Raw genomic sequence first — 4,694 nt, 5'->3', positions numbered from 1 at the left:
TCCCCCCACCTCCTTTAATCATTTATTAAAAAATAAGTCCTGGGGGCACCTGGGTGGCTTAGTCTGTTGAACATCTGATTGTGGCTCATGTCATGATCTTGAGGTTCCTGGGTTCAACCCCTGCATCAGGCTCTGTGCTATGAACACAGAGCCTGGTTCAAACCCTCTGTCCCCCCCCTCTCTGCCCCTCTCCCACTTGTGCTCTCTAAAAAAATAGGGCACTCGGGTGGCTCAGTTGGTTGAGTGTCAGACTTCGGCTCAGGTCATGATCTCACAGTTGGTGAGTTCAAGTCCCGCGTCGGGCTCTGTGCTGACACCTGGGAGCATGGAGCCGGCTTCAGATTCTGTCTGTCTGTCTGTCTGTCTCTCTTTGTCCCTCCCCCACTTGCACTCTGTCTCTCTCTCTTTCAAAAATAAATAAACATTTAAAAAATTAAAAACAAATAAATGAAACATGTTAAAGTGATAATAAAAAGGGGCACCTGGGTGGCTTAGTCGGTTAAGCGTCCGACTTTCGCTTAGGTCATGATCTCGCGGTTCGTGGGTTCGAGCCCCGCGTCGGGCTCTGTGCTGACTGCCAGCTCAGAGCCTGGAGCCTGTTTCAGTCTGTGACTCCCTCTCTCTCTGACCCTCCCCTGCTCACGCTGTCTCTCTCTCTCTCTCCTAGAAATAAATAAAACATTTAAAAAAAAATAAAGTGATAATAAAAGAATAAATACTGGAGTATTTATTCCAACCCCACTATTTAACAACTGCCTAGTCTTGAGTTACAAGCACCTATCTACAACTTACTTGGGAATAGCGGTTCTGACGAGTACGTGAGAATTCAGTAAGTATATAAAAGGCATATAACAGAGCCTAGTACACAATGAGGACTACGTAATTGTATAGAAACCCTGGATTCTCAAACATAGCCTCTGGAGTAGTGCTTAAGGGCCTGGACTCTAGGGTTCCCCTAATCTTGATTTGATTACCAGCTATGTGACTTTTGACAAATTATTTAACTTTCATAAATCAATTTCTCATCAGTGAGAAGAGGTATAATAACAGCACTTTGGTCACATGGTTACTGAGAATTTTAACTGAAATAATGCATGCCAATTTTTAAATGTTCCTTTTTTTTTTAAAGTTTANGTCAAGTTCGTTTCCATATAACACCCAGTGCTCATCCCAACAAGTGCCCTCCTCCATGCCCATCAGACCCCTTCCCCTCTCCCACACCCCCATCAGCCCTTAGTTTGTTCTCAGTATTCAAGAGTCGAGAGAGAGAGAAATTTAAGCAGGCTCCAACTTAGTGTGGAGCCTGGTGTGGAGCTTGATCCCATGACCCTGGGATCATGACTTGAGTTGAAATCAAGAGTCGGCTGCTCGACTGACTGAGCCATGCAGGCACCACACATGCAAATATTTTTATTCTATTTTAATTCCAGTATGGTTAACATACAGGGTAATTTTAATTTCAGGAGTACAATATAGAGATTCAACACTTCCAGACATCACTCAGCACCCATCACAATAAATGTACTCTTTTATCTCCATCACCGATTTTACTCATGCCCCCACCCCCCTTCCCTCTGGTAACCATCTGATTGTTCTTTTTTAATGTTTTTAATGTTTATTTTTGAGAGAGAGAGAGAGAGAGAGAGAGTGGGGAAGGGGCAGAGAGAGGGAGACACAGAATCCAGTGCAGGCTTCAGGCTCTGAGCAGTCAGCACAGAGTCTGATGCAGGGCTCAAACTCACGAACTGTGAGATCATGACCTGAGCTGAAGTTGGATGCCTAACTGACTGAGCCACCCAGGAGCCCTCATTTGATTGTTCTTTAGGCAGTTAAGAGTCTGCTTCTTGGTTTGCCTCTCTCTCTTTTTGATTCTGCTCATTTGTTTTGTTTCCTCAATTCTATGTATTAGTGAAATCATATGACATTTGTCTTTCTCCGACTGACTTATTTCACTTATAATGCATATTATTATTAAAGGTTTAAAAATGTTAAGCTGTTGTTGCTGTGGAATGTTTTTCTTCTCTGGGACTCACAATGCTGTAACATCCTGAATCTGTTCTTATGTCTTTGTCCTTTGCTTGTTGCTGCCCTGTTTTCTTTCCTTTTCCCTGCCATGGTCAGTAAGCCTTTTGCACACTTATCCTGTGTCTCTCTCAAACCCCCACCTCCATGCTGGTGATTCCTGTCTGTTACCTTCAGTCTTTGTTCTCCCATTTACACCACAGCCTCATACAACTTCCACAGCCTCAATGCTGTTACTTCAGAGAATTATTGTCATCTCAATAAACATGCATGTCCACAAAAATTGTTAGCTCTCACTGGCTGCTCTGTTCCATTGGGGTAACAGAGAAAGTAGCAGCTCTTTTCAATGTTCCCGCTTTTGGCAAAGACTGTCATTCTCTGGTGGTCTCTGAGGTAAAAATTTTGGAGTCACCTTTGACACATCCATTTCTATTATCCTTCATGTTCACTTAATCACCAAAGCACTAAGCCACCTACCAAATACCAGGAAGAGAAGTCAAAATCCCTGAAAAGAAAAAACAAAACTACCGCCTTTATAAAGATACATCTGACAGGAAAACAAAGTTAGTTATTTAAAATCTATACCCCAACCCATCCACCCCCTCTGCCCCTGCCCCGGCACACCTCCTCCACCCTTCTTAGGAGGGTGGATATTGGTTGGTAATTGGAGTATATTTGCTTGTCATCTTCAGGATAATGGTTTTTGCATATTTGAAATAGTAGGCATAGGAAGCACAACTGAGAAAGCTGAGATGAAGTTCAAGTGGACTTCATGAAAAGGATGAGAGATGGGGGCCAAAAGGGTAGATGATGTGGAGGTGGAGCTGTGTCTGGGGAACACTAAGGAGACCAGCGCAGTGACAAGTAGCCAAAGATGAACTTGGAGGGAAGCCAGAAGTTGTGCTGACAAGCTTTCCATTAAGGGTGGGACGTGGATTGGATCCGGCCTGCATCATTGTGAAGGTTAACTTTATGTGCCAACTTACCTGGGTGCTCAGAGAGCTGGGAGAACATTATTTCTAGGTGCATCTGTGGGGCTGTACCCAGAAGAGAGCAGCACTTGAATCCATCCATAGACTAAGTAAAAACCACACTCACCAATGGGTAAGTATCGTCTAATCCTTGAGAGCTAACAGAACTGAAAAATGGAGGAAGGTGAATTTGTTCTCTTGCTTGAACTAGGACATCGATCTTCTCCTGCTTGTGGACATTGGTACTCTTGGATCTTGGGCCCTTAGACTTGGGTAGGGATTTATATCTTTGGTCCCTGGCTCCTGGGCTTTCAGACTTAGACTGAGACTTAAACCATTGGCTCCCGTGATTCTCAGGCTTTTGGGGTTTGAACCAGAACTATACCACCTAGCACCCCTAGGCCTTTGGCTTTCAGACAACAGATATGGGGAAGTTTGGCCTCCATAATCCCATGAGTCAATAATTTATAATAAACCCCTTTCTGCAGATATAGATCTTATTGGTTTTATTTATCTACTATTGAATCTTTTCTTTTTCACAGTCATATCTCCCATTTCCAAGAGTTCTTATTCTTTTTTTCCCTTTTTATAGATGTGATATAATGCTTTCTGAAAAATATATATATTTCTCAGATATATTTGGGCCTCATCCACAGTTTGTGAAGTCATAAAGGTGACATGGGTGCCTTGTTACTAATGAAGGTGATTTTGGATTCCATTGGGGGGGGGGGTAGTTGCCAGAAGGACCAATCATGTAATTAGCAAGCTGGATCTTTCAACCTCACCCCCTCACCTGCAGGGAGGGGAGAGAGAAGCTGGGGGTAGAATCAGCTAATGGTCAATGACTTAGCCAATCTTGACTATGTAATGAAGCCTCCATAAAAACCTAAAAGGACTGGATTCCGCTAGCTTAGGATGGCCAACAGGTGGAGATGTGCAGAGTGGCACACCTGAAGAGGGCATGGAGGTGCTGTGCCCTTTTCCTATCCTCACCCTATGTATCTCTTCATCTGGCTGTTTATTGGTACCCTCTATCATATCCTTTAGTAAGCTAGTACATGATAAGTCTTTCCCTGAGCTCTGTGCAAAAGGAAAGAATCAAAGAAGGATGTCTTGGGAATCTCTGATTTATAGCCAATTAGCCATAAGTACAAGGTAACAACTGGTAAGTCCAAGGAGGAGATCATTGGAACCCTCAGTCTGCAATGGGCTAGTCAGAAGCACAAGTAACAGTCTGGGGCATGAGACTGGTATCTGAAGTGGGGGCTCAGGGGTAGTCTTGTAGGACTGACCTCTTAACCTGAAAAAATCAGTGCTATTTCTAGGTAGATAGTGTCAGAATTGGGTTGAATTCTCAGACATGCTTCTGGTATCTGAGAATTGCGGGCTGTTGGAGGGGGCTCCCCCTCCCCCAACACAGGAATTGGGTTCAGGAACTAAAAAGAGTTTGTGTAGAATAGCACTCTGTTCTTGTTTCAAAATTCTCTTCTAGTTTCTTTTTTTTTTTCTTCCTTTTTAATCTTTTTAAGGTTTATTTATTTTGAAAAAGAGAGAAAGCATGAGTCAGGGAGGGGAAGAGATAGAGGAAAAAGAAAGAATCCCAAGCATTCTCCACGCTGTCAGTGCAGAGCCCGATGTGGGGCTCAAACCCATGAACCATGAGATCATGAACTGAGCCCAAGTTGGATGCTTAACCGACTG

The sequence above is a fragment of the Crocuta crocuta genome, unplaced genomic scaffold (genome assembly GCF_008692635.1).
Source record: "Crocuta crocuta isolate KB4526 unplaced genomic scaffold, BGI_CrCroc_1.0 scaffold134, whole genome shotgun sequence".
Classification (NCBI taxonomy): domain Eukaryota; kingdom Metazoa; phylum Chordata; class Mammalia; order Carnivora; family Hyaenidae; genus Crocuta; species Crocuta crocuta.
The sequence above is the reverse complement of the archived record's forward strand: the minus strand, read 5'-3'. Positions refer to the sequence as shown.